The following is a 13441-nucleotide window of genomic DNA, read 5'->3' as shown; positions in this document are numbered from 1 at the left end:
CATGAAGTTGTATGCTTAAGATTTGCATATATTTTCTGTTTGTGTACCTCAACATATTTTTATTTGAAAATAACTTAATCTAGCTTCATATCACTTTATCATAATTTTAAAATTCCTTTTCTTAAACTTTCCCCAACTCCAATCTATTCAAGTAATAATTGCTAAGCACCTCAAAATGCCTGGAACTGGGCTAAGTGCTAGAAGTATTCAGGTAGATGAATGTGATAAATGATATAATGGAACTCTTTACAAAATAAAAGTGGTCTCAAATGAAGAAGTGGTCAATCAGATGGGAAAGGTATTTGAGTCAAGAAGGTCTTAAGCTCCTTGGAATTGAATCAACTGAGGTGGGTCCTGAAAGATTAATAGCAGTTCTCCAGGCAGACAGAAGAGGTAAAAGCAGGAAGAATAGCATGTGCAAAGGCACAGAAGCATGAAACATCATAACAGATTTGAACACTTAAAATAAACTGGGTATAGTGGATCTTAAAGCACAAGGCAGTAGATGGGAAAAGCTGGAGGGAGAGTAAGGCCCAGAGAAAAAAATAATACTTGTTGGTGAAAGTGACTTTGTTTAACCAATTGAAATACTTTAAAATCCAAATAAATGCATTCATACAGTTGATATACCTTACCAAATCATTCAATTTGATTCAGGAAATATTTACAGATATATGTGAAACATGTCACGTAAGTGTGCTAAGTAGTTAGCACTCAAAAATTAGATCAGTGAACCCCAAGCACAGGAAACATGGGAAAAACTAAGGCACATGTATGAAGGCATGTGATTATGAAATTGCTTAAAACCAGTGATAGAGAAAATCTTAAAAGCAGCCAGAGGTAAAAAAGACATATTACATACAGAGGGCAGGAGATTTCTCATCAGAAAAATGCAAGTCAGAAGTGTAATATCTCAAAAGTAGTGAAAGAAACAGAAATCAACCTAAACTTTTTGCCCAGTAAATGTATCTTTCAAAAAAGAGGCAAAATAGCCCTGGGTGGTGTAGCTCAGTGGATTGAGCATGGGCCTGTGAACTAAGGGATTGCAGTTCAATTCCCAGTCAGGGCACATGCCTGGGTTGCAGGCCAGTTCCCAGCAGGGGACACAAGAGAGGCAACCATACATTGATGTTTCTCTCCCTCTCTCCTTCCCTTTCCATCTAAAGGTAAATAAATAAACTCTGTAGAAAAAAAACAAAGCCAAAATAAAGACTTATTCAAATATTAAAAAGCTGAAAGAATTAATCACCAGAAGACCTGAACTCCAAGAAATGTTAAAAGAAGTCCTTCAGTACTGTTACAGGATGAAAATCTGGATCTGTACAAAGGAATGCAGAGCACTGGAAATAGTAAACAAGTGGGTAGGTATAATGACTTTTTTCTTATTTAAATCTCTTTTTAAAAGATTTTTAATTTATTTATTTTTAAAGGGGAAGGGAAGGAGAGAGGGAGAGAAATATCAATGTATGGTTGCCCCTCATGCATCCCCTGCTGGGAACTGGCCTGTAACCCAGGGATGTCCCCTGACTGGGAATCGAACCACAATCCTTTGGTTCACAGGCCCGAGTTAAATCTCTTTAAAGATAGTCAACAGTCTAAAGCAAAAATGACCAATATTTTGTGGATTTTAACATGTAAAAGTAAAGCATGACAAAAATAGCATAAATTTGGAAGGGAAGAAATAGAAACATGATACTGCAAGGTTCCTATACTATGTGTGAGTGTTGTGTATCACTTGCAAGTAGAATCTAATAAGGAAACCATGTATACAGATTGTTCTCACTTTGCTTGGTTGCAATATGCAAACTTCAGTTACCACTCTTAAGGTGAACAACGCCAGTTAGTGCATAAAGTAGACTTTGCTGCTAGTTCTTCAGTGCACAGATAACTACATAAGTAACAGATGTGCATCATGATCAATTACCAATCACAACACTTTCACAGTTTGTTGGCAATCGATCACTTCACAGCTGTTACCAAGTTCATGCACAGACAGCAAAGTATGTACTTGTGTTGATTCCATGAAACCCAGTAATAAATCCAAGAGATATTTTTTAAAAATGAGTAAGAAAAAGAGAGACTTGACCAACCGTTCTTTTGCATATGAGCATCCAGCTGTCCCAAAATTATTTGTTAAAGAGATTATTTTTTCCTCTTTGAATGTCTTGGCACCCTTATCAAAAATCAATTGACTGTCAATTTGAGAATTTATTTCTGTGCACTTTCATTGCTCTCTATGTCTCTATTTATTTCATTGATTTCTATGTCTATTTTTGTGCCAGTACCACAGTCTTGATTACTATAGCTTTGTAGTAAGTTTTGAAGTTGAAATATGTGAGTCCTTCAACTTTGTTCTTCTTCTTCAGGGTTTTTGGCTGTTTTGATCACCTTGGATTTTCATATTAATTTTAGGGTAAACTTATTAATTTCTACAAGGAAGCTAGCTGAGATTGTTTTATCCTCATCCATGGACATTATTTCATTGCTTTTAGAGCAAGAAGGGAGAGAGGTAGGGAGAGAGAGAAATATCAATGCTAGATAGAAACATGAATTGGTTGCCTCTTGTATGTGCCAGAAGCAGGGATCATATATGCCCAGACCAGAGATCAAAATCACAACTGAGTATGTGCCCTGACTGGGAATTGAACCCACAAAGTTTCAGTTATGAGATGACACTCCAAGCACCTGAGTCACACCAACCAGGGCATTAGCCGAGATTTTTATAGGACTTATCTTGAATCTATAGATCAAGTTGGGTTGTATAGTATTTTATGGTATATAGTTTCTCCAGGTTTTTCCTTCCAACTTCTTGCTTCATTATGTTTTTAATATTTCTCAGTAAATAACTGGTTGTACTTTTCTGACAATCTTTGTTCATTTCAGCTTCTTGAATATTTGGATTAAATCTACCACCTTATTTTTGTATTATAAGTTCCTCTTTTCCAAGTTTGTTTCCCTTCTCTTTCACCTTTTCTTATTCCACGCTTTTTTTTGTTCTTCCGATTTCTAGTTTATGTCCTCTGATTTTATTTTTAAATGGTTATCCCTCAGACCACAATACGAAAACACAAAAATTTTAAACTAATCAATATTCTCTTTCTAGACAACATAAGAAACTTTAAATACTAGATTCATTTACTGCTCCTCTCAATATGTGCTAACATTGTATTTTAATTCTATATATTTATATACTTTAACCCTGTAAGACTCATTTACTTTTTTATACAGTTAATATTTATGTAGGTTTATCCATATATTTTTCACATGCTTTGCTCTTCTCTCCTACCTGCATCCCTGATGTCTGAGATAATTTTTTAAACTTTATTTTTAAAGAGGGGAAAGGAGGGAGAGAGGGAAAGAAACATCAATGTGTGGTTGCCCCTCACCTACCCCCACCCAAGGACCTGGCCTACAATGCAGGCATGTGCCCCAACTTGGAATCGCACCAACAACCTCCTACTTTGCAGACTGGCACTCAACCCACTGAGTCACATCAGCCAGGAATGAGATAATTTTTATTCTACCATTGGAATCTCCTTTACTGAGGTTCTACTGATGGTACATTCTCTCATGAGAAATACTTTTGCAAGTCATAAAATTATAGATTGGTAGTTATTTTCTGTTGGCATATTAAAGCTATCATTCAACTGTCTTTTGGCTCCAATGTTCCTATTGGGAATTAGCTGTCAGCTGTCTAGTGCTCTCCTTTCTTTGAAAGTAATCTGTCTTTCTCTTTGGATGCTCTACCTGGTGTTTCTTCTCAGTTCTGAAAGCTCTCAACTATTGCCTCTGTCTCCTTTCCTTCTGGAAATCTGATTTGCACCTGAGTCAATCACTCTAAGTTCCAAGTTTATTTCTTGTTTGCTCTCTTCTATCTTTTTTCAGAAAAAAAATCTTTAGCTAATAGATGTTATGTAACTTGATTTGAAACTTACCAAACAATAGCAAAACCTAGCTAGAAAATCATTTTCTATCCTCTTTCATATACAGTAGTTCTCCACTTACCAACAGTTTCACTTCTGCAGGTTCAGTTACCCATGGTTAACCATGCTCCAAAAATATTAAATGGAAAATTCCAGAAACAAACAATTCATAAACTTTAAATTGTCTGCTATTCTGAGTAACATGATGAAGCCTCTCACCATTCTACCCCATCCCACCTGAATGTCAATCATGCTTTTGTCCAGTTTACCCATGGTGTATATGCTACCCACCCATTAGTCAGTTAGTAGCTGTCTTGTCTATCAGATTGACTATTTCTGTTCAAGTAATGCACATTATACTTAATAATGGCCCCAAGTGCAAATGTAATGATGCTGGCAATTTGAATATACCAAAGAGAAGCCATAAGTACTTCCCTTAAGTGAAAAGGTGAAAGTTAACAGTAAGGCAAGCAAAAACAATGCTTTGGTTGCTAAGATCTAGGGTAAGGACGAACCTTCTACCTGTGAAATTGCATATTTTATACATTAAAGTTTATCATAGGTATGTATGCATAGGAAAATATAGTATATATAGGGTCGGTACTGCTGTTTCAGGCATTTACTGGGGGTCTTAGAACTTACGCTCCAGGGAAAAAGGGGGACTGGTTTATTCTATCTCTGCCTTTCTATACTGATGTTTATAATTTTCAACTTTCCTATAAGTTTTATTTAATCTTTATTGCATTTTCCCATTACCATTTAGACCTTTTATACCCCCCGCCTCCCATCAATCACCACAATGTTATACGTGCCTATGAGTCCTTTTTCCTTTTTTGCTCAATCCCTCCACCCAATAATATCCCCTCCCCACTAGCTGTCATCTGTTCTCCATCTATGAGTCTGTCCCCATTTTTCTTGTTAGTTCAGTTTGTTCATTAAATTCCACATATGAATGAAATCATATGGTATTTCTCTTTCTCTGACTGGGTTATTTCACTTAGCATAATGTTCTCCAGGTCCATCCATACTGTCACAAAGGCTAAAATTTTCTTCTTTTTTATAGCCAAGTAGTATTCTATTGTGTAAATGTCCCATAGTTGTTTTATCCACTCATCCATTGATGGACACTTGTGCTGCTTCCATATCTTGACAATTGTAAATACCTCTGAAATGAACATAGGAGTGCTTATGTTCTTTCAAATTCATGTTTTGGGTTCCTTCTGATATATTCCCAGAAGTGGGATCACTGGGTCAAAAGGCATTTCCATTTTTAATTTTTCAGGGTATCTGTGTACTGCTTCCCACAGTGGCTGTACCAATCTGCATTCCCACCAATAGTGCAAAAGGTTTCAGCTACTTCACATCCTGGCCAGGAATTGTTTATTGAGTTACTGATGATAGCCATTCTGACAGGTGTGAGATGGCACCCCCATTGTGGTTTTAATAGGCATTTCTCTGATGATTTCTGGCATTGAAAATCCCTTCATATGACTATTGACCATCTGTATGTTTTCTTTGGAGAAGTGTCTGTTCATGTCCTTTGCCCATTTTTCAATTGCCTTATTTGTTTTTTTGTTGCTGTTGAATTTTGTAAGTACTTTATAAATTTTAGATATTAACCCCTTATCAGCTGTATTAGCAAACATGTCCTCCCATTCTGTGGGTTGTCTTTTCATTTTGTTGGTGATTCTTTTTTTGTGCAAAAACTTTTTAGTTAAATGCAGTCCCATTTGTTTATTTTTTCTTTTGTTTCCCTTGCCTGGGGAGATATAACCAGTAAAACGTGGCTACAAGCAATGACTGAGATTTTGCTGCTTATGTTTTCTTCTAGGATTTTTATGGTTTCAGATCTAACATTTAAGTCTTTGATCCATTTTGAATTTATTCTTTTTTTTAAACTTTCTTTTCTAAAGATTTTATTTGTTTATTTGTTTATTTAGAGAGGGCAAGGGAGGGAGAAAGAGGGGGAAAACATCAATGTGCGGGTTGCTTCTCACACACCTGAAACTGGAGACCTGGCCCGCAACCCAGTCATGTGCCATGACTGAGAATCAAACCAGCAACCCTTTGATTCACAGGCCAGCACTCAACCACTGAGCCATACCAGCTAGGGCTTGAATTTATAATTGTGTATGGTATAAGAAAGTGATCCAGTTTCATTTTTTTACACCTATCTGTCCAGTTTTTCCAACACCATTTATGGAATAAACTATCTTTAGCCCACTGTATGTGCTTGTTTCCTCAGTTGAGTATTAGTCGACTATAAAGGTGTAGGTTTATTTCTGGGCTGTCTGTTCAGTTCCACTGATCTATGTGTCTGTTTTTGTGCCAGTACCATGCTATTTTGATTACTATGGCCTTATAATAGTTTGATATTAAGTAGTGTGATTCCTCTAACTTTGTTCTTCTTTCTCAGAATCACTGTTGCAATACAGGGCCTCTTGTGGTTCCATATAAATTTTTGAAATATTTGTTGTAGTTCTGTGAAATACATCATTGGAATTTTGACAGGAATTTTGTTGAATCTATAGAATGCTTTGGGTAGTATGGGCATTTTAATGATTTTAATTCTTCCTATCCATAAACACAGTATGTGCTTCCACTTATGTGTATCTTCTTTAATTCCTTTCTTCAGTGTCTTATATTTTTCTGTCTACAGGTCTTTTACATACTTGGTTAGGTTTATTCCTAGATATTTTACTCTTTTTGAAGCAATTTTAAATGAAATTATTTCTTAATTTCCCTTTCTGTTAGTTTGTTATTGGCATATAAAAATGCACCTGATTTCTGGATATTAATTTTTCTCCTTTTACTTTGCTACATTCATTTATAAATTCTAGCAGTTTCTTGGTGAAATCATTGGGGTTCTATATGTACAGTATCATGTCATCTGTAAAGAAAGATGGTTTTACTTCTTCCTTTCCAATTTGAATGCCTTTTATTTCTTGTTCTTGTGTGATTGCTGTGGCTAGGCTTTCTGGTACCAAGTTGAATAAGAAAAATGAAAGTGAATATCCCTGTCTTGTTCCCGATCTTAAGGGGAACATTTGTACTTTTTGCTCATTGTGTATGATGCTGGCAGTGGGTTTGTCATATATGACCTTTACTATGTTTAGGTTTGTTCCCTCTATTCCCTCTTTGCTGAGAGTTTTTATCATTAAACGGGTGCTGGATTTTATCAAATGCTTTTCTGCATCTCTTGATATGATCATGTGGTTTTTATCCATCATTTTGTTTATGTGGTAAATCATTTATTAGTTTCTGAATGTTCTACCAAACTTGCATTCCTGGAATAAATCCCACTTGATCACAGTGTAAAATCTTTTTGATGCATTGCTGTATTCAGTTTGCTATTATTTTCAGGAAAGTTTTAGCACCTATGTTCTCAGCAACATTGACCTACAATTTTCTTTCTTTGTAGTGTCTTTATCTGATTTTGGAATTAGGATAATGCTGGCCTCATGAAATGAATTTGGAAGGCTTCCCTCCCGTTGAATTTTATGAAATAGACTGAAAAAGAGAGGTTTTATTTCTTCTCAAAATGTTTGGTAAAATTCAAAGCCCTGGCTGATGTAGCTCAGTGGATTGAGTGCAGGCCTGTGAACCAAAGGGTCACTGGTTTGATTCCCAGTCAGGGCACATGCCTAGGTTGTGGGACAGGTTCCCAGTAGGGGGCTCATGAGAGGCAACCATGCATTGATAGATCTCTCCTCTTTCTCTTTCCCTACCCCTCTCAAAATAAATTTAAAAAAATGTTTGACAAAATTGACCTGTGAAACCATCTGGTCCAGGGCTTTTGTTTGTTGGGAGTTTTTTGATTACTGCTTCAATTTCACTAGACGTGACCTGTCTATTTAGATCCTCTGATACTTCCTGATTTAGTTTTGGAAGTGTTTGTTTTTAGGAAGTTATCAATTTAGTCCAGGTTGTCCAGTTTGTTGGCATGTCATTTTTTAAAAAATATTTTCTTAAAATCCTTTGTATTTTTAAATATATTTTATTGATTATGCCATTGCAGTTGTTCTATTCCCTCCTTCATTCCCCTCCACCATGCACACCCCTCCCCCACCGTTCCCCCCTTTAGTTTATGACCATGTGTCTCAAGTTCTTTAGATTCTATATCTCCCCTATTATTCTTGCCCCCTATCTATTTTCTACCTACCATCTATGCTACTTATTTTCTTTATCTTCTGCCCGCTTCTCCTTCTCCCACTCCCCTGTCGCTAACCCTCCATGTGATCTCCATTTCTATGGTTCTGCTCCTGATCTAGCTGTCCTCTTAGTATGCTTTTGTTTTAGGTGTGGTTCTTAATAACTGTGATTTGCTGTCCTTTCACTGTTCATCTTTTTTATCTTCTTTTTCTTAGGCAAGTCCCTTTAACATTTCCTATAGTAAGGGCTTGGTGATGATGAACTCCTTGAATTTGATGTTATCTGAGAAGCACTTTATCTGCCCTTCCATTCTAAATGAAAGCTTTGCTGGTTAGAGCAATCTTGGATGTAGGTCTTTGGATTTCATGACTTGGAATACTTCTTTCCAGCTCCTTCTTGCCTGTAAGGTCTCTTTGGAGAAATCAGCTGACAGTCTGATGGGAACTCCTTTGTAGGTGACTGTCCCCTTAGCTCTTGCTGCTTCTAGGATTCTCTCCTTCATTTTAATCTTGGCTAATGTAATTATGATGTGCCTTGGTGTGTTCCTTCTTGGGTCCAACTTCTTGGGGACTCTCTGAGCTTCCTGGATTTCCTGGAGGTCTATTTCCTTTGCCAGATTGGGGAAGTTCTCCTTTATTATTTGTTCAAATAAGTTTTCCACTCGTGGCTGTTCCTCTTCCCCTTCTGGCACCCCTATAATTAAGATGTTGGAACATTTAAAGATTTCCTGGAGGTTTCTAAGCCTCTCCTCATTTTTTTGAATTCTTGTTTCTACATTCTTTTCTGTTTGGTCATTTTTTTCCTCTTTCTGGTCCACTCCTTTGATTTGAGTCCCAGTTTCCTTTCTATCTCTATTGGTTTCTTGTGCATTTCCTTCATTTCAATTAGTTTAGCCTTCATTTGTTCCTCTAATTTGTGACTGAAATCAACCAGTTCACCTGAGCATTCTGATCACCAGTGTTTTGAATTGTGCATCTGAAAGTTTAGCTATTTCTTCATTGCTTAGAGTTATGGGCTCTGGGGCTCTGAGTTGTTCTTGAGCCATGTTTTGATCTGTTCGTGCTTGTTACATATGAGGAGCAGAGCCTTAGTTGTTCACCAGGGCGGGGCCACCCAGGTCCCTGGTTTGTGATGCTGTGGTGGGGGTGGGGTCAGAGAGGGACAATGGAGGTCCCCTCTGCCACTTCCTGACACTGGGGCCTGCACGGTCTGTCTCAATGCTCCCTCCTTCACCGGTTTATCTGCACGCAAATGTGTGACCGTGGTCAGCCCTCAGTGAGTCCGCAGCCCCGCACCCTCAGGGAGTCAGCCCGCTTTTCCACACCTGGATCCGCGGCTGCCAGCGCGCCTGGGTCGCACGCCCAGGTCAGTTTGGTGGATCTTTCCTGCACGACCCTGCTCTGCTGCTGGCTGAAGGGTTCGTTGTTGTCAGACTTCTGTGAAGTTCAATTTTTTGTGGTTTTGGCTGCGTTTTTGTTGCTAAAACTTTGTTGTTTTTAAACTTGGTTGTGGGAGGAGGTACAGTGCGTCCACCTACACCTCCATCTTGGTGGAAGTCCTCCACAGTCCTTTGTATTTGTTTTATGTCAGTTGTTATTTCTCTTCTTTCATTTCTGATTTTACTTATTTAGATACTTTCTCTTTTTTCCTTGATGAGTGTGGTGAAAGGTTTATCAATCTTTTTTAATCTTTCAAAGAACTAGGTTCTGGATTAATTGATCTTCTGTATTATTCTTTTAGATTCCATTTCATTTACTTCTGCTCCAATCTTTCTCATTTCCTTCCTTCTACTCCCTTTGGGTTTTGTTTATTGTTCTTTTTCAAGTTCCTTTAAGTGTAAAGTTAGATTCTTTATTTGAGCTTTTTGGGTTTTTGTTTGTTTGTTTGAGATTGGCCTGTAATGCTATGAATTTCCCTGTTAGGATTGCTTTCCCAGTGTCCCACAGATTTTGGATTGTTGTGTCTTCACTTTAATTTGTTACAAGGTGTCTTTTGATTTCTTCCTTGATGTCATTGTTGACTCATTCATTATTTAATAACATGTTATTTAGCTGCCATATCTTCATATGTTTTTCAATGTTCTTCTTGTGATTGATTTCTATATTCACAGAATTGTAGTCAAAAAGGTGCTTGATATAATTTCAATCTTCTTAAATTGATTGAGACTCATTTTGTGTCCTAACATGTGGTCTATCCTAAGAAACATTCCATGTGCACTTGAAAAGTATGTCTATTCTACTGCTTTCGGGTGAAATACTCTGAAGACATCAATTAAATCCATTTGATCTAGTGTGTCGCTTAAGGCTGCTGTCTCCTTATTGATTTTCTGCCTGGAAGATCTATCCAGTGAATTCAATGGGGTGTTAAAATCTTTGACTATGACTGTATTTCTGTCAGTCTCTCCTTTTATGTCCATCAAGATTTCCTTCACATATTTAGGTGCCCCTATGTTGGGTGGGTAAATGTTTATTAGGATTATAGCCTCTTGTTGGATTGTCCCCTTTATCGTTATGTAGTGTCCTTCTTTGTGTCATTATGTAGAAGAACAGATCAAACTATAGCCTTGGTTTTAAAGTCTACTTTGTCAGATATAAGTACTTTGTCAGATATAAGTACTTTTTTATTTTCCATTTGCATGAAATATTTGTCTCCATTCTTTTACTTTCAGTCTGTGTGTATCTTTCTATCTGAGATGGGTTTCTTGGAGGTAGCATATATAAGGATCTTTTTTTCTTATCCATTCAGCTACCCTGTGTCTTTTGATTGTAGCATTTAAGCTATTTACATTTAAGATGATTATTGATAGATATGAATGTAGTACCATTTTACTGTTAGACTGTTTTCCTTTGTTTTCTTTTTCTTTTTTTTCCTTCTTCTTAAAGCAAGCCCTTTAACATTTGTTGCTGTGCTGTTTTGGTGTTAAGAAAGTACTAACTTCCGGCCAAGATGGAGGCATAGATAGACACACTGTGCCTCCTTGCACAACCAAAATAAAAACAATAAAAATTTAGAAATAAAATAACAACCGAAACTAACAGAAAATTGAGCTGTATGGAAGTCGGACAGCCAAGGAGCTGAAATAGACACATTCATCCAGACCAGTAGGCGGGGCAGAGTTGAGCGGCTGATTGGAAAGGAGTCACAGCACAGCAAGCGGTGACTGGGGTGTGCAAGGCACTTCAGACATGCAAGAAAGCACCAGGCAGATCCTGGGCACCCATAATGGCAGAACCCAGGTGTGGGGTGGCAATGGGAAGACCCTGCAAGCCGGCGATTGAGATGCGGGACACCGTGTGCAAGATGGCTGGCTGACTGAGCAGGGGGTCCCACATTTGTGAGCAGATAACCGGGGAGTGAGAAAGATCACACAACCCAGGGCTCTAGCACCAGGAAATAAAGCCTCAAAACACTGATTGAAAATACCTGTGGGGGTTGAGGAACAGGGAGAGATTCCCAGCCTCATAGGAGACTTCATTGGAGAGACCCACAGGGTTCTAGAACTCACACAAGCCCACCCACATGGTAATCAGCACCATAAAAGACCAGTTTCCTTGGAGTAAGTGGTGGAAGGGACTGAGGTCCAACAGAGAGTGGAGCAAGCACCATTGTTCCCATTGGACCTTGCCGCCACATACACCATCACAACCCAGTGAGTTGGTTGACCTGCATTGGTGAACACCCGAGGCTCTGCCCCTTACTACGTAACAGGCAGGACAAGACAAAAAAAAATGGCCAAAAAGGAAGAATAGATCAAAGCTCCAGAAATAATACAATTAAGTGACCAAGAGAAGGCCAACCTATCGGATGCACAGTTCAAAACACTGGTGATCAGGATGCTTACAGAATTGGTTGAATTTGGTCACAAATTAGAGGAACATATGAAGGCTTAGTGAAATAAAGCAAAATGCACAGGGAACCAATAGTGATGGGAAGGAAACTGGGACTCAGATTGATGGAGTGGACTGGAAGGAAGAAAGAAACATTCAACCAGAACAGAATGAAGAAACAAGAACTTAAAAAAAATGAGGAGAGGCTTAGGAACCTCCAGGACATCTTTAAACACTCCAACATTCGAATTATAGGGGTACCAGAAGGGGAAGAGGAACAGTCACGAGTGGAAACTTTATTTGAACAAATAATAAAAGAGAACTTCCCCAATCTGGCAAAGGAAATAGACTTCTGGGAAGTCCAGGAAGCTCAGAGAGTCCCAAAGAAGTTGGACCCAAGAAGGAACACACCAAGTCACATCATAATTACATTAGCCAAGATTAAAATGAAGGAGAGAATCCTAGAAGCAGCAAGAGATAAGGAGACAGTTACCTACAAAGGAGTTCCTATCAGACTGTTAGCTGATTTCTCAAAAGAGACCTTGCAGGCAAGAAGAGTCTGGAAAAAAGTATTCCAAGTCATGAAATCCAAAGACCTACATCCAAGATTGATCTATACAGTAAAGCTTTCATTTAGAATGGAAGGGCAGATAAAGTGCTTCACAGATAAGGTCAAGTTTAAATAGTTGATCATCACCAAGCCCTTATTTTATGAAATGTTAAAAGGGATTTATCTAAGAAAAAGAAGGAAAAAATATGAACATTAAAATGACAGCAAACTCACAATTATTAACAACCACACCTAATAAACAAACTAAGGAAACAAATAGAACAGGAACAGAACCACAGAAATGGAGATCACATGGAGCATTAGAACAGGAGAGTGGGAGGAGGAGAGAGGGGGAGAAGGTACAGAGAATAAGTAGCACAGACACTGGGGAGAAAATAGACGGGGGGCAAGAATAGTATGGGAAACGTAAAAGCTAAAGAACTTAAGACACATGGACATGAACTAAAGATGGGAAATGTGGGTGGGAGAGGGTGTGCAGGGTGGAGCGGAATGAAGGGGGGAAATGGGACAACTGTAATAGCATAATCAATAACATATGTTTCAAAAATAAAATAAAGTCCTTTAGCTTTGCCTTGTCCAGGATGCTTTTTATTTCTCCTTCAGATTTATATATATATATATTCCATGTGTCCAAGGCATGAACCAGGAATAGGCACAGACCAAAAACCAACCTGGGATAAACATGGAGTTACTTTGTCCCTGGTTGATATGAGACAAGCACCACCAAACCAGGTGCAACTTAACCCAGATCAGGGACAGTCTCCTTCAATTTTAACTGATAGACTTGCTGAGTAAAGTAGTCTTGCTTGTAGGTCCTTTCTTGTGATCATCTTGAATATGTAACACCACTCCCTTCTGGCCTGAAATGTTTCTTATGAGTAATCAGATACCTGTCTAATTGGTGCGGTGTCATAGGTAATTACCTGTTTTTTTCTTGCAGCTTTTAGGATTTTCTCCTTGTCTTTAAG

The 13441-nt window shown here is 38.1% G+C and overlaps 1 non-coding gene across 1 annotated transcript; it reads right to left on the bottom strand.

Annotated features, from left to right (window-relative positions):
• Positions 1 to 13095: 13095 nt before the first annotated feature.
• Positions 13096 to 13231, bottom strand: LOC128626935 (small nucleolar RNA SNORA48). The gene has a single exon (XR_008391060.1). It is a non-coding gene; the product is annotated as a small nucleolar RNA SNORA48 (small nucleolar RNA).
• Between the last annotated feature and the right edge of the window lie 210 nt (positions 13232 to 13441).

This window comes from Artibeus jamaicensis, unplaced genomic scaffold (assembly GCF_021234435.1).
Source record: "Artibeus jamaicensis isolate MK-2021 breed Jamaican fruit bat unplaced genomic scaffold, CSHL_Jam_final contig_240, whole genome shotgun sequence".
In the NCBI taxonomy this organism is placed as follows: Eukaryota; Metazoa; Chordata; class Mammalia; order Chiroptera; family Phyllostomidae; genus Artibeus; species Artibeus jamaicensis.
The sequence above is the reverse complement of the archived record's forward strand: the minus strand, read 5'-3'. Positions and strand labels throughout refer to the sequence as shown.